Source organism: Ursus americanus, chromosome 17, assembly GCF_024610735.1.
Source record: "Ursus americanus isolate L20-20 chromosome 17, mUrsAme1.1.p, whole genome shotgun sequence".
NCBI lineage: Eukaryota > Metazoa > Chordata > Mammalia > Carnivora > Ursidae > Ursus > Ursus americanus.
Window position 1 is genome coordinate 25,159,899 of NC_142143.1, and position 24,360 is coordinate 25,184,258.

The window sequence follows — 24,360 nt, forward strand, 5'->3', positions numbered from 1 at the left end:
TACAATGTCCCGTTTTATAGATGAGCAAATCAAGGCATGGGGAGGTTAAGTAACTTGCTCAGGGTCACATGGTAGTGAGTATAGGAGCTGGGATTTGAAACTCAGGTAATCTGCCCCTGGAGTTGGTGGTCTTACTGGTCTTAAATGCTATCCTGCCTCTAGTCCCTAGAGTGAATGGAAGAGAATGTCCTGACTGGCTAGTCCTGGAGCAGATCCCATGTTTGCAACTGCATTCTCTCCTGACAGCCTGTGTCCAGGCCTTTGAAGATGTCGGGTATATATCATATCAGATGCTAAAGAATTTTAGAAGGGTCTGTGAGCACCCTCCACTTCAGAGACTATAGCCATGCCTGCATCTCGTTCTCCGTAATCACCAACATCATCCTGATGGAGCCATTTGGAAACGAAGCCTCGGGCCTCCTTGCCAGAATTTGAGCTATGTCCAGATTCTGGCCTGTCTAAAGAAAATTACACCAGGGTCGCCTGACTGGCTTAGTCAGTGGAGCATGTGACTCTTGGTCTCAAGGTTGTAAGTTTGAACCCCGTGTTGGGTGGAGAGATTACTTCAAAGTAAAATCTTAAACAAAAACGTATGCCAGTACACCCCTTACTGTGTAATCCCAGGATTAGGCTTAAAATAGGATATTAGTTTTTAAAAATGCAGATGTAGAGTTAGCAAATTAGAAGTTTTTCGGTCTTTTTCTGATTCAAGAAGTAAACTTACGTGGGATAAATATTTCTAACATATCGATTACTGCCCATGTTTTTCAGGGTGTGGTTCCCAGGACCACTGGTATTAGAATCACCTGGGATTTTTTTTTTTATTAAATCATGATTTCCGGCAGTGGGCCCAAGAATATGCATTTGTGAGACACCCCAAGTGATTCTTAGGTTCACTCCGGTTTGGAAGTCATCCTTGGAAGTGGCTGGGGAAAACTGGCCAAGATCTTAGACATAGGACCTCAGGGGTCTCAAGCTGAACCCAAGGCATCAGCCGTAGGAGACACGTGCGACAGTAGGGAAAGGGGGACGCTCGCAACCCCAGGCTCAAGCAGCTTCGACTGTTAGACAGGACCTCTGCAGCTTCATCTCCGCACGCCTTACGTCCAGAGGTGTGGCTGCCTATATTCGGGCTCTCTAGAGCAGAAAAGAATGGCACAAACCAGGACCCTTCCATAAAGAATTTTTCAGATGGAAAAAATTGATTCTGTGAGCTGTAAACCTTGACTACCAATAATAGTAATTAATATTAATAATTGTAATCGTTAAATAAGAGAAGAGCTAACATTTAGCAGATGCACTGTATGAGGCACTTTATATGCATTATCCCATTCTGTCCTTTCAGTCACCTTACAAATGAGTAAGTGCCGGTGTGATTTTCATTATCAGACAAGGAGGCTGACACACAGACATTAAGTAACTTACACCACATCACAAAAGTGGAGGCAGGGTTGGAGCAGATGGGGTTCAGGATATACTAGCCCCAAATATGGCACGTTGGCATAGTGAATATTTTAAGCTGAAGGAATTTGAGAATATGAGAGAAGCAGGAAGGTTACTCTGAACACTGCCTCCCCCCACAACAGGTCATAAAGCCTTCTGTGAGAGATGCCCTCCCTATACCTGGAGGAAAGAAGCATCTTTATCTCTGAAGATGAGGGGACGCCTGGGAGAATCCCAACAAACAGGCCCTGCTGAATCCCCCCCGGGTCACTACACTGACCTTCTACTCCATAAGCTATCACACTGCTCCACGACCGTCCTCTCTTCATCAAGCCTCGCGTTCGAAGAACGCAGGTTTAACTGCTTCGTCAGTTTATTTTCAGGCCCAGCCAGGGACCTTAAGAGGATCAAGGAAAACTTTTCCCTTCCCTGTAGGACTCATTCTGACCAAGTCCATTTGACATCAAAGCCCACCTGCTTTTAACCTTGGAGCCGTCCTGCCTTATTCTCTCAACAAGAATCGTTATTCTCCAGAAGACTAAAATTCAGAGAATCTGAAGAAACACTGGCTGCAACACACATAACTTTATAATAAACTTACCTAAAAAGCAAGACACCCTGCCCCCCGGCAACCTGAACTCGTCATCCTGAGAGAGCTGAGGTGCACAGAGGCAGTTCTTTTATGCCTCAGACACCTGGTCACCAAAATTAGGAGACAGTGGTGCTCGTGTTCTATGGGCCCCTTCCATGCTTCTAGAAAGCAGGTCCGATTTCTCCTACTTCCCTGGGTCTTGGATTCTCGACTTTGGAAGACCAGTTATAGTTGGGCTCTTGACCTGTTGCAAAGCCTGTTTTCTGGATTAAGGGTAGAGTAGAGAGGGGTAGCAAGCCTGGAAGAATCAGCCACAGTGATCTGTGTAGAAATGTGTAAAACCATGCCACATTACTTTTGCGGCAGTCGAGGCCCCACTTTAAGCTAAGCCTACGGTTAGTATAATGGGACTTCTAAGGATATTCGACTTCAGAAATTCATAGGCAGGGGTCCCGTGCACACATCGTTAGAATAGAAGGCGCCATGTGATCGAGTGAGCTCTGGAGTCGAACCGCCTGGCCCCAGGCCAGTGCTCCCATTGCCTTTTACAGTACTTCCCCTTTCTCCACACCAGTTTTCTCATCTACAAAAGGGAATAACAGTAGCAAGTTCGCATGGAGGTCATCACCAGCATTACAAGAAACAAAACTTATAAAGCGCTTCACACGATTCCCACCCCTGTGTGCTTTAGTAAGTAATCTTATTACCAGCTCTTATCACTGTTGTCACCAAAATAGTATTTGTGGCAAGAGGAAGGAGATACTGCAACTGGTAATTGAGGAAGACTTGCGGATTTGATCTGGTCCCAGAAGGGAGGCATTTCTGTGAGAGAGGAGTGGTGATTCCATCCACAGGAACATAAGCTGCCAAGCAGAGATGGGGCAGCCAAGGCGTGTGTAGGGAACGGCGGGTAATGCAGAATGGCGGGGAAACAGAGGGTGGGGCGAGCTGCGGAAAGGGAGGAGGGAAAGACTGGTCAAGAGGTAGTTTGTAGAAGGTCTCCAGTGGTGATTGTAATGCTCATCTTCCAGTCCACACTTCAGTCTTGATATCGGTATAAAGAAGAACTGTACTGTTTGTTTTTTTTCATGGTTTTTGTTTTTTTATTTTTGTTTTTCCATCTGTAATACTTATGTTCCTGTTCAGGGCTGACTTAGGAGGCTACAAGGATTACTCCTTTTTTTTTTTTTTTTTAAGATTTTATTGATTCATCTGAGAGAGAGAGAAACAGAGAACATGAGCAGGGGGCAGAGGGAGAGGGAGAAGCAGACTCCCCACTGAGCTGGACGCTCTACATGGGACTTGATCTCAGGACCCCGAAGATTGTGACCTGAGCTGAAGGGAGATGCTTAACCGTCTGAACCACCCAGGCGTCCCATGGAGGCTAGAAGGATTATTCCTGAAGCCATGTGACTCTCAACCCTTTTATAGACCATGAGAACTCCCCGTCCCCTCAGCCCCTGCCTGTGCAGCTGAGGACAGTGTGGTTTGAGCATTATTGTCATTGGGCAGCCCCAGCCCCCAGGCTCTGGGAGTCAGGGAGAGGAAGGAGACCCAGTCTCCGTGCGCAGCGATGAAAGAGGATGCCCAGAATTGTGCTGAGGCGGTGATTTTCGCGGCTGTCTGCTTGGATGTGGGATGGGATTCACTCCCACTCAGAGAGGTTCCTGGAGCCCAGAATGTTACATAAGTGAGACGCCTGATGCATTTGGTCTCTGTAACACTTAAGCCACCACCTCCGCCTCCATTCCAACATTTTCAATATTTGTAATATACAGTGATAGCTAAAGGGCAGGACTTGAATGTTTTAACATTAACAAAAATTAAAAGTAAAGTCCTAATGGTTCTCTTCTTTGTCTATATGGAGATGGTTATAGCCTTGTCTCCATAAGAAATGGGCTCAGTTGGGGAATGGGTACAGGGCTGGTGTCCTGTGTGATCTTGTCCTAAGTGAGGCCTGGCTTCTGAAGTGTTTAAGAAAGAGTCCCAAAGCTTGGCAGGTCTATCATTAGACTGGCTATACAGGTTTTTCTTTGGTTGGTAAATGCACAAGCATTTATGATGTGGCAGGACTTGGGTACAGAGCTGTTACATTTGTCAGATCCAGAGCAAACTGAAAATAAGTCACTTTTCAGAGTAGACACTGCCCCGAGCTTAGGTGTGGCTTATCCTGATTCACGGTGAATCTGCTTCAACAGCACCAGTTGTAGGAATGAAAAGCACACATGCAGGTGTTTCTAAAAATATGACACATGGAATTGTTAAGCAATCGCTGGATCTTTTTTTCCCCTTGAATCAGTTGGTGAGTGTTTGTATACATACCAAACAGACTTCATCTTGGCTGTGTATGTTATTGGTGTTTTTGAATGCTTACCTTCCATCACAGGAAATACTGGGAATACCTTGCGTTTGTATGAAGCACTTTTCTTGGCCCCACCTCCTCATCTGTGTGGCCCAGAACCGAGAGAAGCTTTATAAATATTACGCTGACACTGAGGTTGGGCAACTTGCACAAGGTGACGAACAGTGGCGAGCCCAGACTGAGCAGCCTGCTAGCCTTTCTGCCTCCAGACTCAGTGGGGGTGTCTCCCACACATTGTCACAGAACAGTGTGGCTTGATTGATTTTTCTAAAGCCCTGATTCAGCTTCCCAAGAGAACCAGAGTAGGTCATCTTTTTGTTTCTTTGTTATGTTGACCCAATTACACGTCTTTTCTATAGATTTCTCCATCCTCAGGGATGTGGAAGGCAGATTTTATGCATAACTAAGGATTTTTTTAAAATCAGAATGATAAGCAAAATCTGAATTTCTTTGGAATAGGAAACAGGGAAAACAAATACCTTATCTATGCTGATTGCTCATATAGATATGCTAACCAAAACTCTGAAAAAGAGTTGGGTTTTAGAAATTCAAATTATTTCCTTGTCACCTAAAATAGAACCTTCTTTCCTTTGACTGCGGGTCTAGCTCTCTGTCCACCCTCCTCTTCACAAGCCAGCTTTGCGGAGAGCTGGCTGCCTCTCTGTCCTCATTTCCTCCCCTCCCTTCTGTATCTCACTTTTCTTCAGCCTGGACACTGACCAGGTTTTTGCTAAGGTCACTAGTATTAAGGTCTCCCTGTGAACGAATTCGGTAGACAGTTTTTAGGACTCCATTTAAATGATGCCTCTATTAGCAGGATTTAGTATATATCAGGACCTTGGGAAAGTTACTTAGCTTCTCTAAATTATTTAGAAGGTGAGGGTTGCATCTTCCTGGTAAGACTGTAGCAATGTCTAAATGAGATATTTTGTGGGAAGTGGTGAACGCAGTATCTGCTCCAGTGATAAGCAACGATAAATGCCAACTCTTGCTTGTATCAGTGTGTTCTTTCCTTGGTTTCTGTGACACTGTTTTCCTCCTACACCTTTGGTCCTTTTACTCTTCTGTGGTATCACGAAATATTGAAATTTATTCCACAGATAATTTAGCAGGTGCATATTTCATACCTGGAAATATTTCATACCATTTCTTGGCTTTAGGTATGTATATAGCAGTGAACAAAATCAAATTGCTGTCTTCATGGAGCTACACTTTGGGGTGGGAAATTATAAAAATTAATATAGCAGATGATGGTTGACATACGTTAAATATAAAGGTAGTATATAATACTATGTTATAAACTATATGTCAAGTGGACATATATCAGACATTATTAAGTTTCAGAGGGGCGCCTGGGTGCTTCAGTCAGTTAAGCATCTGCCTTCGGCTCAGTTCATGATCCCAGGGTCCTGGGATTGAGCCCCACTGACGGGCTCCCTGCTCAGCAGGGAACCTGGTCCTCCCTCTCCTTCTGTCCCTGTCCCTCTGTCCTTCTCCCCACTAGTTCTCTCTCTCTCTCTCAAATAAATAAAATCTTTAAAAAAAAATTAGTTTCAGGAAGCAGGGAAAAGGGGATGGATGGATGTTGCAATTTAGAATAGGTGCTCAGGGAAGTCCTCACTGATCAGCTGATATTTTATGTATGTATGTATGTATGTATGTATGTATGTATTTGATGTTTCTATTTAAATTCCAGTTAACATACAGTTTCAGGTGTACAGTATCGTGATTCAGCACCTCCATTCCTCACCTGGTGCTCATTACAACAGGTGTACTCCTTAATCCTGATCACCTGTTTCACCCATCCCCCCCCACCCACTTTCCCTCTGGTAACCATCAGTCTGTTTCTTGGTTTGTCTCTCTCTCTTTTTTTTCCCTTTGATGATTTGTTTTGTTTCTTAAATTCCACATATGAGTGAGATCATATAGTATTTGTCTTTCTCTGACTGGCTTAGTTTGCTTAGCATAATACTCTCCAGCTCCATCCATGTTGTTGTAAAGATTTTATTTTTATTTATTTGAGAGAGAGTGAGCATGAGCAGAGGGAGAAGCAGAGGGGTAGGGAGAGAGAATCTGAAGCAGACTCCATGCTGAGTGCAGAGCCTGGCTCTGGGCTTGATCTCATGACCCCAAGATCATGACATGAGCAGAACCTAAGAGTCAGACGCTTAACCAGCAGAGCCACCCAGGCGCCCCCATGTCGTTTTAAGTGGCAGTATTTCATTCTTTTTTATGCCTAATATTCCTCTGTGTGTGTGTGTGTGTGTGTGTGTGTATCTTCTTTATCCATTCGTCAATTGATGGACACTTGGGCTATTTCCATAATTTGGCTATTGTAAATAATGCTGGTATATCAGGGTACATGTATGTCTTTGAATTCGTATTTTTGTATTCTTTGGGTAAATACCTAGCAGTGCAATTGCTGGATTGTAGGGTAGTTCTATTTTTAACTTTTTGTGAAATTCCATACTGCTCTCCCAAGTGGCTATACCAGTTTGCATTCCTACCAACAGTGCAGAAGAGTTCCCCTTTCTCCACATCCTTACCAACACCTGTTGTTCCTTGTGTTGTTGATTTTAGCCATTCTGACAGGCGTGAAATGATATCTCATTATGGTTTTGATTTGCATTTCCCTGATGATGAGTGATGTTGAGCATCTTTTCACTTGTCTGTTAGCCATCTGGATGTCGTCTTTGAAAAATGTCTATTCATATCTTCTGCTGATTGGCTGATATTCAACTAGAGACCTCAGGGAAGTTAAAGAGTAATACATGTTGAGTATCTAGAAGAAGACCATTCCAGGTGAAGGAAGGAGGAAGTACAAAGGCCCTGAGGTTTGGGAGTAGTTGGAACATTTGAGGAACAACAAAAAGCCAATATGGCTGGAGCAGAGTGAGCCCAGTGGGAGGTGGAGATGAGGTTAGAGAAGTCACCTGGGGTTAGGAGAGGGGCAGGGCGGATCATGTGGCCTCTTCCAGACACAGTAAGGACTTTGCTTTACTCTGAGTGAAGTTAGAGGCCATTGTAGGGTTTTGAGGAAAACAGTGACATTAGTTTTAAAATAACCACCGGGATTTCTGGATTGAGAATAGACTATTGGGGGGCAAGGGTGGAACCTGGGAGCAAGATAGGAGGCTGTCGAAATCATCCCGCATTCCTTGGGGTCTGTCTCAGACCCTAGCTCCCCTCTCCTGCCCTTTCTCCCAGCCCACACTTGGTATCAGATCGCATCTATGTGCCCACAGCTCCCAAACTGGACTCTCACCTTCTCCTGTATCACATCTGACTTCCAACCTTATTTATCAGTCTCTCTCCTAATGTCTATATTTGATGGCCCCTCACTATGCGCAGACGTACTGATAAAGGGATTCATAAAATGGAGGCTGCCCAGGGACTGGTCCACGTCACCAATCTAAACCTTCACATGGCCTGCACTAAGAAATACCTCACTGTCAAGAAAATCTAACACCAGGGGCGCCTGGGTAGTGCAGTGGTTAAGCATCTGCCTTCGGCTCAGGGCGTGATCCCAGTGTTCTGGGTTCAAGCCCCACATCAGGCTCCTCCACTAAGAGCCTGCTTCTTCCTCTCCCACTCCCCCTGCTTGTGTTCCCTCTCTCGCTGGCTGTTTCTCTCTGTCAAATAAATAAATAAAATCTTAAAAAAAAAAAAAATCTAACACCAGTCATCAACCTCCTACTCAGCTTTAGCCAGCTTACCTTCCCTAAAACGTAGGACCCTGAAACAAAGTCCCCCACCTCCTAGCCAGTCATGCCCCGCTTCCGTGTTGCCTCTTCTAACTTTCGACAGAGTTCACTCTTGCCCAAAATCAGTCAGGAAGCGTGCCCCACTGCTTGTGAGGGGCTGTACTCCTCCAGTCCATGGACTGTTTTCCCTTCAATGAAGGCATCAAACTTGTTACTAAATTGCTTTAGTTTTGTCATTTGACAAGACCCATGCTCCTCCTTGCCCCCTGTGGCTCCTTTGCTGTCCCGCGGCTCAGTAAATGGCACCACCACCCAACCAGTTGCTCATGAGTCCTCCTGGGAGCGTCGCTCCCTTCAGCAGATCATATCCGGTGACTCCCCAAGGCCCGTTGTTTCTGTGTCAACCTGCCCACCGAGCCTCCTCCACCTCCTGTGGACACTAGAGCAGTGGCCGCCTAGCTTCTCAGTATCTACTTGCCCCTCCAGCTGCAGCTTGCGTTGTCAAATAGTATTTTCCACAAAAAAGTACAACTGTGTGAGGAGGCAGTGGAAGAATGTCTGTAAAGATGTGGAGCAGCCTTTCAAGTTAGTACCAGGGACACTTAACATCTGGACTGTTTGCCTTTGGATTGTAGCCCTGGGTTGCGGAGCTGCACAAGGACAGTAGGCCTCCCTCACATTTGCATGACCGAATGCTTCTTCCCAGCAGGAAGAATGCTTTTGCCCCAGCATCTTTCCTTGGCCACGGGAAGCTTATTAAGGGTCTGGTTTGAATAATAGTTTTGTCCACACATGATACTACTCAGAGCACCCCACTACATAATAGGGACTTTTGTAATTAATAAAGAGGAGTTAGGTGTGGTACTTCCGCATGTTCACTTCTTTCCTTACTCTTCAGTTCCACCCCAGCTGCAGCCAGAGTGACCTGAAACAACCGCAAATAATAACAGTCCTATCATATGACTCGTCTGCTTAGAACTGATTCATGGTTTCCACTTGCCCTGGCGATCAACTCTAGATCCCCTCATCTGGCCCACCAGGCCCTATATGTCTGGTGCTGGCCTTCTCTTCAGCTCTATCCCTTACTCTTTCCAGCTACACTAGGACAGATCTCCATTGCTCAAGTAGACAGACGGTCCCCAACTTACGATGGTTTGACTCACGATTTTGTGACTTTACAGTGATGTGAAACCAATATGCCTCCGGTAGAAACCATACTTCAGATTTTCCATTTTGATCGTTTCCCTGGCTAGTAACATGCAGTACGGCCTCTGGTGACACTGGGCAGCGGGAGCAGCCACCGCTCCCGCTCAGCCACACAATCTCGAGCCGATAAACTTGCGACTCCTCTGTGTCTCACTTTCACTACAGTATTCGATACGTTACGTGAGATATTCGACTCTTGCTTATAAAATAGGCTTTGTGCGAGATGACCCTGCCCAGCCGTAGGCTCATGGAAGTGTTCTGAGCACGTGAAGGGAGGTGAGGCTGAGCCCTGATGTTCTGTAGGGTAGGTGTATTGGGAGCATTTTCGACTTCACAGTATTTCCAAGTTACGGTGGGTTTGTCAGGACATAACCCCATCGTAGGGCCAGGAAGATCTGCACACCACTCTCCCCTCAGCTGTCTTTCTCTGCTCCTACTGCACCCACTTAAAAACTGTTCTTCCAGGGGTACCTGGGTGGCTCAGCTGGTTAAGCATCTGCCTTCAGCTCGGGTCACAATCCCAGGGTCCAGGATCGAGCCCCACGTTGGGCTCTCTGCTCAGCCGGGAGCCTGCTTCTCCCTCTCCCTCTGCCTGCCACACACACACACACTCTCTCTCTCTGTCAAATAAATGAATAAAATCTTTAAAAAAAAAACAAAAACAAAACTGTTCTTCCTTTAGGCTTCAACTTAACAGTCTCTTTACCAGGGAATCCTTCCCAACCCGCAGATCTGGTTGGGTCTCTCTGTCACACGCACCATGTGATTCTTCCTCAGAGCCCTTCACTTGCTTAGTGTCTGTCTTCCCTGATCAGTGCCTTGCTAGATCTGGCCTGGTTCCTTTGGTCATGTCATTCAGCTGCTGTCCCCGTGCCACGTGACCAAAGCCTGACAAGGCTTTTCCAAGTGAGGACTGAAACTGAATCACCACTCATTATTTGGTGATCCATTTTATTAACAGGAGAGAGGTGCAGTAGTTGTAGGAACCATACCTCTTAAAAAAAACAGAAATAGATCTGGGGGGCGATGGTGAACTGAGAGAGCAGAAAAGCTGAGGTAATTCTGTGGCTGTTTTATCAGCTTTTTTATGGGCTTCATTTCACTTGGTCCTGCTTCGTGAACTAATGAGTTCATGTGCCGAATCCAGTAGAATGGGGTTCTTCACAACGTAGACTTGAATGAATATTCACAATGTGCTCTTCCTGAGGGGAGTCAGGGATAGTGAAGACGAAATCTTCACAAACTCCAGAATCCAAAACTAAGTTACTTTCACCCCTCACCTGCTTCCCCCTCGAGCGAGGTTGCTTTTTGGAGCTACAGATACATTCTGTGAGGTTGGTTACTGGGGTACCAGTATAGCCTGTAAATTGTATAGTAATGTCCATTTAATAAGAGACAGGTTTCCTCTTTCCACTGGTGTAAGATGCACTCAACTCCTGCCAAAAGTTTGTTTCTCTTTTGGAAAGACTTATCTCAAGCTTAAGGACTTCGACTTCCTTTTTAAAGACATGGCTCCTTTTCTTCAGGAAATGTGTGTCTCTACCAGGGTACAAATGAGATTTAAAATACTGAAGGAAGTTGATTTGATTTGCTGAACTTACTCTTGGCAACTGAGAGAAGGCTATCTGAGATTAAAACAGCATAATAACCAGGGCTGTCAGTATGCCACTTTGGATCACAAAACTGCTCAGGGTTATAAGGTGATTTTGCCTGGAACTTTTTGGTTGTTTTCTTTTAAAAACACTGCCTAATTATGGATGTGATGACATAAAAAACAAAAGCAGCCCATTCCCTTTCCAATTTCCATTCTACTGAGAGTGACTTAAGGGCAGACTTAGATTTTCAAAGTGACCCAGAAGAAAATGGAATAATATTAAGGAAAAACAGCTGAGATTCTAACCTTGTCCATTAAATGTGAACAGAAGGACACAAAAGGTCTCCCAATGAATGTTGCTTGCCGGGCTGTCGAAAACTAACATGCCACTGGACTCCTACAGACAGTGATAGTACATGCCCCGTGAGCTGTTTTTGTGGCAGTGGTTATAGGTCACGCTCTAATCTAATGGCTCATGTAATTCACATTTACCATTTGGGGATCATTTAAGGGTGACCTTTGTGTTTACAGAACTTTGAGGCAATAGGTATGAAGCATCAGGTTTCATTAACCCTGTGGCTTATTGGTGTTCATAGCAAGTTTGGATAAGTTGTGGATAAGTAGTTAAACTATATCAAATAAATATGAATTATTTATTCTGTGTGTCAAAAAGGAGATTCCTTCCTTCCTTCCTTTTTTTTTTTTTTTAAGATTTTATTTATTTATTCGACAGAGATAGAGACAGCCAGCGAGAGAGGAAACACAAGCAGGGGGAGTGGGAGAGGAAGAAGCAGGCCCATAGCGGAGGAGCCTGATGCGGGGCTCGATCCCATAGCGCCGGGATCACGCCCTGAGCCGAAGGCAGACGCTTGACCGCTGTGCCACCCAGGCGCCCCCCCTTCCTTCCTTTCTTAATATATTTTATTTCTAAGTAATCTCTACACCCAACATGGGGCTCAAACTCACAACCCCAAGATCAAGAGTCTCATGCTCCTCTGACTGAGCCAGCCAGGTGCGGCTCTTCCTTTTTTTTAAGTAAGCTCTACGCCCAATGGGGGGCTTGAACTCATGATCCTGAGATCATGTTCTACTGACTGAGCCAGCCAGGCGCCCCTGTTGCATTCCATTTTTATTCAAATAATTGCATTCAAAATAAAAGCACTGAGAAGATTGAGGAATTTTTCATCCCTGATTTATTAAGGTCAAACAGCCAGAATTTAACTTGATTTCCACTTAAATATGTTTGAATTCATAGTTTCTTAAGTAAATGTCAATTATGTTGCCAAATAGAAACCACTAATAATGCAGAGATCGAATAGTAGGAAATATACCCAATGTTTTGAGAAGCTATTAAATCCAATTTTGTATAATGCCATTATAAATATCAGCTTTGAACTTAATAACATAACTTGGTTCTATGTATTTTCTTTGAAAGTGTAGGGAAATGAGAAAGGGCTGGTGTGTGGTATCAGATAGATTTGGGTTTAAATCCGTTGTTCTGTGTGACAGTGACCCACCGTGTGGGTCTCAGCACCACTGTCCTAAGACCATGATGGGGATGCTTTGGGGACCTGTCTCCACAGCAGATGCCCACAATAACTGTAGAGTCTCTCTCCTCCCTCTTCTCCCATCTCTTCCTCTGGCCTTCCCACTGATTAGCAGGTTATTTTACATATCTATGCCTCAGTTTCCTCATATAAAAAAGAAGGCTCGACTATACACTCTTGAAAGTTCTGAAAAATTCTATAATTCTGGGCTTTAAAAGTATAAATGCTTTTTTAAAAAAATGGTTCCTACTTGGAAAAAAATATGGGCACCAGGCTTAGAAGTATGATTGACGGGGGTGACTGAGAAGTATGATTGACGGGGGTCACTGGGTAGCTCAGTCGGTTAAGCATACAACTCTTGGTTTTGGCTCAGGTCATGATCGCAGGATCGTGGGATCGACCCCTCCCCGACATCAGATTCGAGCTCAGTGTCAAGTCTGCTTGAAAAATTCTTTCCCTCTGCCCCTCCTCCCACTCACACTCTCTCCCTCTCTCAAATAAATAAATAGATATTTTTAAAAAGTATGATAGGTAAGTGAAAATATCTACAGACCATGAACTATCTATTCTTTATGCTAAAAAATAAATTCTGAGAGCAAGTTAATTGAAAAATCCCGAAAGCACCAACAGTTTTTTACATTCGTCTCAAAAGAGCAATGATATCCCATCTTCTGCAGTTTTGAAATGAGTAAATGGAAGGATGTAAATATTTATTGGAATGAGAGTGGAACAGAGAGAAGATCTGCTTTGTCTACTGGTGGGTGGTAACACATCTATGGATCATTGTTTGCACTAAGCCTTTAATAATCCCATCTGTTGAAAATGTATATTCGGAGGTACTTTGAAATTGCTGTAAGCTACCTAGAAATTGGCAGGGAGGTAATCTGGAGAGATTCCACACTCTGCAGTAGACCAAGAAATCCAATATAAATCAATATGTAATTATAAAATCCCATCTTTGGCCACAGCTCCTTAGCTATATTTATTTAGGCATCGTATAGACTTCTAACACTAGAATCTGGGACTGTAGAGTCCTTTGCTAATCTCAGGTTCACGTCTTCAGGATACTGTTTATTTGGCCTGAAAACCCCACTCCTCATTTGACCCGGCAGGGGCAGAACTTTTTCCTGATGCCCAGCTGCTGTGGCTTTGACCCCCGGCCTCCCATAACTCCATGCTTTCTGGCGTCCCGAGTCCTCTTCAGTAGATTACACCTCATTTCAAAAATGAATCACTGAGTCTGATAAAAACTTGATGCTTCTCTCTCCTTCCCGTTACCCTTCTTCACAGTCCTATCCTTGCGTTTCACTCAGAGACCCACTGCAGTTTGCTGTTACCTTTCAATAGTGTGTCTATTGCATTCCATTTTTATTCAAATAATTGCATTCAAAATAAAAGCACTCAATAGTGTGGCTGTTTTTCTTACTGTACTTCTTGCCTTAAAATCCGTACTTGCAGGTTTCTCTTTCCTCCCATCAGCTCTGTTCCTCTCCCCACGCTCTCACTTTCTGTCCATTTACCACCAGGCCCTGCACATACGTTGTGCACAGAGGGATGGCATATTGAGAGCTGTAGCTACTCAGGAGGAGATAAGAGTGGGTATTTTGCAGGAGCTGTTAAAGACATTTAATGGATCATTACCCCTCTAGTGATCTCTTTTGGTGAAATTCTTTATGTAACTGTCTCTCTACGTGAAATTAAAGTAGGAGTTTAAGAGAGTACCTAATCAACAGGAGCAGTTCTCAACAAGAAAAATCAGGGTCTCATTTTCCCGGGGTTGTGGAGTTTCTCTGTGGGTTTAAGATGCCTTCGCTTCGCTCTCCAGCTGCTGCTCCTCCTCGCCTCACAGCGCGGCTGCTTGCGTGCGTTTGTCAAATTCATCACCACATACATGGTGGGTGGGCCGAACTGTGTTCCTCTAAAATTCGCACGTTGAAGCCGCACCTCCATTGTGGCCATATTTGGAGATGGGGTCTTTAAGATGTGATTAAGTTAAAATGAGGCCATTCGGTTGGGTCTCATCCAGTCTGGCTGGTGTCCTCCTAAGAAGAGGCAGTTTGAGCACAGGAGACCCAGCGGTGTGCATGCGGAGAGGGGTGGCCGTCAGCAAACCAAGGAGGGAGGTCTCAGAGGAGAGCAGCCCCGCCGGCACCTTCACCCTGGGTGTGCAGCCTCCAGAGCTGTGGGGACAGGAATATTCCCGGGCTCTCAGCCCTCCAGTCTGATGGTTCATCGTGGCCACCGTAGCGGACTCATACACATGGTCCCAGCTGAACTACATCTGTGGTTTGAGATAGCCACCAGATCAGCCAGGAGAATCCAAGATGTGGGATCTAGAAGACGGTGACACAGAGCCCAAGCAGGAAATTAACTCACTCGAGAGACCGTCTGGAACACACGACAGGGAACACGTTTGAAACATTCTTTTCTATCAAAGCCCAGTTTTGGGTTTGTGGCCTTCCTGGAAGTCAGCGGAGAAATTTCACCCCTGGCTCAGGACTGCAGAAGCACAGGCAAACCCCACAGCACCCAGAGAGAGTTGTCTGCGTGCCGAGGCTCTGAGTGTCTGCTGCGCGGGCTTCCCTTGTGCCTGACTGGCTCACGTCTAGGTGCGCGAGGATACAGCCGAGCCCTGCCACCTCCGTTAACAACAGCCAGGTGGAGGTGAGTCGATGCGTGCTGTTTGATAGCAGGGGAGCACTGTCGCTGTTCAGAGGGATTTGGGTTTCCGCTTTAGGGAGTTAGCTTCAAAGAAGTCTTTAGAAGTCCTTTGTACAGGAACTGAGTCTCTCCATGGATTTATTGGCCTCCACCTCAGTTCTAAAATTCTGACCTTCATAAAGCCCCAGTGACTTTTGGCTTGATTCAGTACATTAAAGAAGAAAAAAAAATGTGTTTTATGTACCCTGTTATGTGGGCGTCTTTCAAATAAGTTCTTAAAAACTATCATTTCTGTTCTTTTTATTTCTTTTGGGTAGAAATGTGTCGTTCATGTATTGCATACTCCACCTGGAGTTCTCACTGAATCATCCATAACAGAAAATAGGACATAATTTTCAGAGATGAATTCACCTAAATTTTTAATTTTGCGTGAGATAGGGAACTACTGCAGTTTTACTTTTTTCTATGTGAACTACCATTTTCACCTTTCCCCAGTGATTGACAACACTGCCTCTGTCACAGATCATGCTTCCAAATGTGCATGGGTCTACTCCTGAGCTTTCTACTCATTGGTCTGCATGCCTGTTCTTAGTCTCGCTCACTGGATGATGATTGCTTGTAAAATGTTTTGATATCTGGAAAAGAGAACTTGCCTGGCTTGACCTCACTCACCGGATTTTCCCCCAAAGTTATATGTTTTCTTCCACTGAATTTTAAAAATAAACTTGTGAAGTTTAGGAAAAACCCTTTTTGATTGGGTTCTGTTTCATTTATCAATTGATTTACAGAAAATTGATATCTGGTCAATACTGTATTGTTCCCTCCATGAGCATGGAATTCCTCAATATTAGTTTTAGGCTTTCTTTTATAGAACAATGAATTAAAAAAAAACACTAGTGTATACTATATTCAAACCTCAGATATTTATGGAAGGATTTCCATTGCGAGAACTGTGCTGGGCTTTGATGGATTTTTAAAATGAACAAGGTAGTCTTCTATTTTAAAAAGATCACAGTCTAGTAGGGAGGAAGGAGTTTGGGAGATAAATACACAATTTACTTAATACAAATTAGAGTCTTAGGGGCGCCTGGCTGACTCAGTCGGTAGAACACTTGACTCTTGATCTTAGGGTTCTGAGTTCAAGTCCCATGCTGGGTGCGAAGCCTACTTAAAAAAATTCAGTTCTTCATTCCTAGTAGGCACATTTCAAGTGCCCATTGGCCACATGTGGCAGTGTCTACTGTATTGGATAGTGCAGCTTTAGAGAATCATTTATTACATAATTAGCCTTGTTATCTAAATGAGGGAAAATAGGGGTATCTGGGTGGCTCAGTCGGTTAAGCATCTGATAGCTCAGGTCATGATCTCGGGGTCATGAGATTGAGTCCCATGTATGGCTCTGTGCTCAGCAGAGAGACTGCTTAGGATTCTCTTTCTCCCTCCCCCTTCCCCCATTCTCTTTCTCTTTCTCTCAAATAAATAAATGTTTAAAAAAATAGGGATAATATTTAAAGTGTAATCATTTTTTTTTAATTTTTATTTTTAAGTAATCTCTATATCCACTATAAGGTTCGAACTCACAAGCTGAGATCAGGAGTCACATACTCCACCAACTGAGCCAGCCAGGCACCCCTAAAGTTGCAGTCATTAAAATAGGTGTATCTAGCCTGGGGTTGTATGAGTAATACGTATTCTCATTGGTAATTTGTATTCTAGTTTATGATATCTAAAACATTCTGATATTTTTGGATTGAAGAAAATGCAATTTCAGGGGCACCTGGGTGGCTCAGTTGGTTAAGCATCTGCCTTCAGCTCAGGTCATGATCCCCAGGGTCCTGGGATCAAGCCCCGCATTGGGCTCCTTGCTTGGTGGGGAGCCTGCTTCTCCCTCTCCCTCTGCCTGCAGCTCCCCTTGCTTGTGCTCTCTCTTTCTGTGTCTCTCTGTCAAATAAATAAAATCTTTAAAAAAAGAATTTTTAAAAAATGCAATTTCATTTGCAAAAGGATCAGATGGAAGTAATCAAGAATGGAAAGAGCCTCATCTCTCAGCAGAGCGCTGTCTAGAGAATAGTTTTGCAGTGAGAAGTGTTGGGAGGCTACAGTGAAATTTATGGATTTTCTGCCTCTTTTGGTGGAGTGGAAACTCAAAATTGAGCTTTATAAGCTCTTTAGTCTCTTCTCAGATCTTTCATTTGTTTGTTTTTCAGCTTATTACCTCCACGTGTCCCTTTTAGCAGTTGAAAGGAATATTGTTGCTTTTAACTCCAAATGACCAAATCCTGCTAATATTTTGAAAAATCTGCATGTTGCATTCCTGGTAACTTCTGAGAATTCCTGTATGTATGTGCGTTAAATGCATGCTCATGTGTGTGAGAGGGTGTGCCTGCCAGTTGGGTGCTGTATACACCATGAGATTATATTAGATACTTCAAATCTTGTCCCTGGTATGGCACTTTTCTCCTTTTGTGAAACACATTCCGTCTAATGGAAGGAAAAAATCAATGGAATGTCAGAAATATTAACTGGGAGTGTATCAGCCACAGCTGATCTCGGATGAAGCAATGAGAAATAATAGAACAATACCTTTCGAAACTGTCAGCTAGGATGGTGAGTACTTCTAAATACTTCTAAGAAATATAACCTTCACTTTCAACGTGATGTAAGAATTGATTTCTCATTTTGTGAAACTTGAAATGCAAAAGTGAAAATCTGGAAATGATAAAAAAAAAAAAAGACAAGGAGGCTTCAGATGGGGGATAAAGTCATAATGATGTCATTTTGAATTTCAAAAGCCCTGTTTGTTTTCTTTCTTCAGGGGAAGAACAGGAAACAAAAGGCTTAGAATATAGAGATTGCCTTCATTGGGTTAGCAGGAATGCTGGATGTTCATCAAACTGTTTGGGAGAAGCAGGGAAAGGTCGAGCAGGGCGTGGGGCAAGCCAAATTCGCATCAGGTCAATGTTATGTGAGGAGACAGGGAACTGGAGTTTCCAGACGCAGTGAAGTCTTTCCCAGTTGTATTCTCAGTAGTGCCAGCATAGGCCTTTGGTTAAGACACAGTTTCTGTTTAACAGGTGCAATTATCCCTATTTTACAGGGAAGGAAACTGAAGCCTGGAAAGGTCGAATAAGCATCCAAGGATGCACACCTCGTAAATGAATTTTGGAGTCAGATAAGCCTGAAATCAGGACTCTCGTTTTGCCATATAGTAGCTGGGTACCCTTGGTCAAATCACGTAATCTATTCAGAGGTTCTGATTGCCTCTCAGTAAAATGGGAAAGTGATAGCACCTACCATCATAGAAGCTGGGGAGGGCCCAGTGGCAGTCACTCAGAGCTGATTTATTTCAAGTTCCTGGTAGGCTAGAGTAGGCTAAATAAATAATAGCTATTATCACTTGCTGACTCTGTATAAAATGTTATAGAGATGCTGTAGGGAGACACGAAAGTATGGGTAAAGGTAGATAGTTTTCTTATTCTTATGTAGCACAATATTTTGGGCTTCTCTTGGTCATTTGCCCTGAACATTTGAGGGGTGGGGTAGGGTGGGGCAGGAAGTGTCAACATTTGTGATACTTCATATTAGGTGTTTTGTTAGGCTCTGTCAGTCATATTAGGTTTGCCTACCTCTATAAGAGAAAAACCCTACTTTGTAAAATGAATTAAGATAATGGGAAAAGGGCTCTGGTTAGCATTTTTATGCAAAACACTTCATTTTCAGTAACAGACTACTAATGTTAATTGGGAAATAACTGTACCACAATTTATTTATCCATTCTGCTGTTGATGACAATTGAGTTGTTTCCAGATGGGGACACTGTGTTCGTACCATTACGAACATCCTCGTTCTGGAGACTTGTGTCCTCTAGTGTATATACTGAAGAGTGGAGTGGCTGGCCCTTTGCGCATGCATAGCTTCAGTTTTAGGAGATGATGCCAAACTGTGCTTCCAGGGGGTTGCACCTGTTTATGTTCTTGCCTCCAATGTGTGAGAATTCCTGCTTACTGCAGATCATTGCCAGCACTGAGTTTTGCAATACTTTTAATTTTTGTCAATCTGCTTTTTTGGGGGTATAGTATCATTGCATAAACATTTCCCCGCAGGATTATAAATTCTAAGTATAATTTGCAATATATGTACAGTATTTTTTGTATGTCTCATAATTTATATAATCAGCCCCTTAATTTGCATGAACAGTTGTTTCATAAACAATCCTTTAGATTGTTTCACACTTTTCAGAATGATAAAACACTGTGATGGACAGTCTTTATCTATAAAATTTTTCTTGTATTCTATTATTTCTTTAGGGTAGATTTATTTTTCTTTCTTTTTAAAGATTTATTTATTTATATGAGAACGAGAGAGAGAGCGAGCGAGCAGGGGGAGGGGCAGAGGGAGAGAGAATCCCAAGCAGACTTCCCGTTGAGCACAGAGCCCCATGTGGGGCTCCATGCCACCACCCTGAGATCATGACCTGAGCTGAAATCGATAGTCCGACACTTGACACTTAACTGACTGACCCACCCAGGCGCCCCTCTTTAGGGTAGGTTTCTAGAGAAGAATTATTTGGTCACAGTTTACAGGTAAAAAGAAACTGTGGGGACACTTGCCTTGGGGATGAAGGGAATTGAAGATTAGTGTAAAGGGAGGAAGTTTGCCTTTCAGGTCCTGCTGGTTTGTATTCCCAAGTGGTAGCAACAGCAGCTGCAGAAGCAGGAGGGAAGGGGTCAAAGTCAGGGCCCAGAGCTTAGCCAGAGGCTCCTACTTTCTTCCTAGTTCTATTACTAGCATTTGTGATATTGAGGTATGGAATTGGAAAGCAGCCCTTCCCAGGATAACAGCATAAATCCTTGAAGTCTTACTGCTAAGGAGAAAAAGCTAACACATGAGGACAGATTTGAGGTTTGGTTTTGTTTTCTGCGGACATGTATTGAGCTCCTGTTTGGAAGTGCTTTAGATGATGACCTCCTCTAATCCTCAGCAGTCGCATGAGGCAGCTTCTCAGCGTCCTCAGCTTATGAAGGAGAGAACCGCGGCTTTGTAGCTGGGAGGTGGCGCCATGGAGATCGGAATCCAGGCAGCCGGTGTCCAGCGTACCGTCATGCCTCCCTGGAACAGTGCAGGATCGTTTGTACTTAAGCGTGCATGTGAGTGCTACAAGCAGCAGAAGTGAGTGTGGACTGGAGTGGCCACGGAAGGTCAGCAAGCAGCTTCCTTTTTTGATAGAACTGTGACTCGGGCTGTTTTTAGACATCACATCAGATTTCTCCGGCAGTTTCACCTCCCACCATCCTTATCTCGCAAAGTGAACTGATAAAGCACAAAGTGGATTCCCGGACAGTGTTCCTGAGGTGTAGCTAGCTTCGCCCTTCAGACGCAGTACGTGCTTAATGAAAAACTTCTCCTGGGCCGGCCATGCATAGAATGGAGGAGAGATTTCCAGGGAGCCACTTCCCCTGAGGTCGAGTGACGTAGGAACCCTCAGCATCACGACTCCGGTAAATGGCTTAATTGAATGGAACACTGTGTACCTCGTGCCGAGGAAGGCATTTTCTGCCATTGCCGCAGGTTTCTGGAAGAACGTGGTCAGACAGCCAGGAGTCCTATGCAGTCATCAGACGGTGAAGCCCTGTCCTAGTGAATGGTCAAGAGGCTAGAAATCACCAAGCCTTCATGTTATAATCTGCGTGTACATGATCAAAAATGCCTACTGGAACCTATATGGAAACCCCACAACAGAACAAAGCACCCAAATTTGTGAAATTCTCTACTCAACTTACAATGTACGTATTTAGTGAACATCTCCATAAGTAATGGACATGAACCAAATCTGTGAACTGAAATATATTCTTCCAGCCAACTCAGGACTGAATTGTCAGTCATTTATTCAACAAAAACCTTATAGAATCACTGCTTCGTGCCAGTGTAGTGGTGGCCAAGGATAAAGGACACTGTCCTTGGCCCTCAAGGTCTTCATAGTTGATGTGAGCTTCAGACACAGCGTATGCCGTGGCCAGGCGCTGATGGGGGGGGGGGGAGTGCATCAATGAGCACCGCCTGCGGTCTTGCCTTTGCCCTGCAGTTTCTACAGCTGGCACCCCCCTGTGATGTAACAAGGGGCCCGAGCTCTGTTCTGTAGATGATTTCTCCAGAGGAAAAAAATCCCTATACCACCTCCTCCTACTTGTTCCTCCCTCCAAAACCCCAGGTTTTTCCTGTGAAAGTTACCACAGTTGCACCTAAATTGGAAATAGATTTTTATTTTTAAAATTTTAATTTTATATTTTAAAGATTTATGTATTTATTTTAGAGAGAGAGAGAGCATGTGCGTGCAAGCAAGGGGAGGAGCAGAGGGAGAGCGAGAGGGAGAGTATCTCAAGCTGACTGCCCGCTGTGTGCAGAGTTGAGCTCACACAGGGCTCGATCCCAGGACCCTGAGATCATGACTGGGGCCAAAACCAGGAGCCGGACACCCAATCAACTGAGCCACCCAGGCGCCCCCCTGGTGTCACTCTTTTATAGCCACAACCACCCCTTCCTGGAGTGCCCTCCCTTCCCCCACCTAGTTCCCCATTCTTGGCAACCACCAATTTCTTCAACATTTCTATGATTTAGTCATTTCAAGAATGTTACCTACATGGAATCATACAGTATGTAACCTTTGGGGACTGGCTTTTTCACTCAGCATGACTCCCTTGATACCCAAGTCATTGTCTAGCAGTAGCTTGTTCCTTTTTTACTGTCGAGCCGTAGTCCATAGAATGAATGCCCCACACAGCCTTAACCGTTCACCTGTTGAGAAACAGTGGAGCTGTTTCCAGTTTGGGGTTTTTATGAAGAAAGCTAATACGAACATTCGTGTACAGGTTTTTATATCATCGTTTGTTTTCTTTGCTCTAAGACAGATGCCTAAGAGTGCAGTTTCTGGGTCATATGGTATTTGCATGTGTAGTTTTTTGTTTGTTTCTTTTTTTGTTTTTAGTGATCTCTGCATCCAGCTTGGGACTTGAACCTACAACCCTGAGATCAAGAGTCTCCTTCTCTTCCAACTGAGGCAGCCAGGCGCCCTGCATGTTTAGTTTTATAGGAGAATGCCAGACTGTTTTCCATAGAGGCTCTACCATCTTACATTCCTGCCAGCATATGAAGTATTGACTTCTTCTGTGTCCTTGCCGGCATTCCGTGCTATTACTGTATTTTAACTATTCTGATGGGTGTACAGGGGTGGTTTTCGTTTGCGTTTCCCTGATGGCTGCTGACATTGGACAACTTTTCATGTGTTTATTTGCCATCTATGTATATTCTTTGATGAAATGTCTTTTCGTGTCTTTTGTCCATTTTTGGTTAGATTGTTTATTTTTTTTACTGTTGAGTTTTGAGAGTTCTTTATGCAGTCTAGATACTAATCCAACTAATTTTTTGGATATATGGTTTTGCACATAGTTTCTCCCCATTTGTATCTTATCTTTTCATCCTCTTAACAAGAAAAACAAAGCAAACGTTTTTCATTTTGATGGGGTAAAATGCATTTTTTGGACTTCTTATTGTAGCCTCAAGTCCGTAGGGAAGACAATGTTAGAGACCAATTTCCAGAAGAGTTGAAGCCTCCCTATTGAATCTTCTTTAAGATTCATTGCTTTTGAGAAATCACTGGCATGAAATGGTTGCATTTGCTGAGCAAGGGAAAATTAGAAGGCAAATTCACCAACCTGTAGAGCTTGAGTTGAGTCTTTTCTGCTTTCCTGGGTTTTTTATGAAAATCTTAGAAGTTTTGGGCTTCTCTGCCAGATGGTTGCCAGTGCTAAATAAATGCCAGTGATTGTTTTCTTGTAGTCATATAGAACTTGCTACGTTAAAAATTAAATATAAATGTTAAGAGTGATCATTTCTAGGGGTGTCTGGCTGGCTCAATTGGTGGAGCATGTGACTCTTGATCTTGGGGTTATGAGTTCAAGCCTCACGTTGGGTGTAGAGATTACTTAAAGATAAAATCTTAAAAAAAAAAAAAAAAAGAGTGGTCATTTCCAGTTGGAAATGCATCCAGTCTGGAAGCTTCTGATCCTCAAAATAAACATTTATATATGTTTATATATGTGTGTGTGTGTATGTGTGTGTGTATGTTTATATATATATATATATATGTGTGTGTGTATATATATATATATATATATATATATATGATTAGCATGCATTCACCTCATGCTAGTTGTATAAATTTTTAAATACTGATTTATTCTTTTCTTTCCTCTCTGTCCTTAAATCTTCAGGAAAAAAAAGAAAAAAGCTTACTATACTTTTTGTCTTAGGAACGTTTCTCCCAGAGGGAGCACTTTCCTGTACTATTAAATCAAAATAGAATATGAAAGGAAATACATTTTCCTTTACTTGGAAGAGGCTTACATTTTTATCCCTTTTTAAAGTCAGACTTGTTTTATGTCTGTTTCCTTCTCCCTGCTGTAATGACATGGTAAGCCTGTGACACCTAAGGAGGTGAGATTCATAAAGAGCTGCTGCCCACCTTTGCTCTACTACTGAACCAGGGACATAGCTATCTTCACATCTGTGGCAACCTTTTTTTTTTTGACTGTCTCCCTGCCTGGATGGATTCAAGATGGGACCGTGTCTTACTCATTTTTGTTCGCAGCACCAAGAACAGACAGAGCCTGTCACACCATCAGCACTCAATAAGTCATTGGAGAATTCACAAACTTCAGTTAACTAGTCAGTATCTGAAAATCAGTAATATTCATGATTCAGCAAATTTCATTCTTGTATATTATTTGTTCCAAGCCTTTGAGGGCAGACGCTTATGCTTATGTCTTACTCATTTTTTAAACCCCAGTGCTTGGAAAATAAGTAGACATTTAATGAATGTTGAGTTCATCCATCATCCTTCAAGTATGCATTGAATACCTGATACTGTGTTAGGGACCATCAGGAAAATGTGTATTTACTAAGAGGCATAGTCCTTTCCTTCTGGTAACCTGTAGTCTAGTGGAGGGGGGAAGTGCCCATATAAATTATCACATAAAATATTTATATAACGTGGTAAGATATTATAGCTTGTGTGTTAAAATGAGAAATACAGACTAAGATTAATAGTCCACAAGGTCATCTGGCATGGACTGATCAAGGAAGGCTGTCCAGCTAGTGACCTGATGAAACTCTGTGCCCTCCCTGAAGTTCTGTGCCCACTCTCTTCTATTCATGCTCTCCACACTCGTTGCCTTCTCTTGAAATGCTGCCCTTCT

At 43.5% G+C, this 24,360-nt stretch overlaps 1 protein-coding gene across 1 annotated transcript in view; it reads left to right on the top strand.

The window, feature by feature from the left end:
- The window catches only part of TMCC3 (transmembrane and coiled-coil domain family 3), a 256,361-nt gene that overhangs the window by 156,942 nt on the left and 75,059 nt on the right, over positions 1-24,360 (top strand). The window lies entirely within an intron of this gene.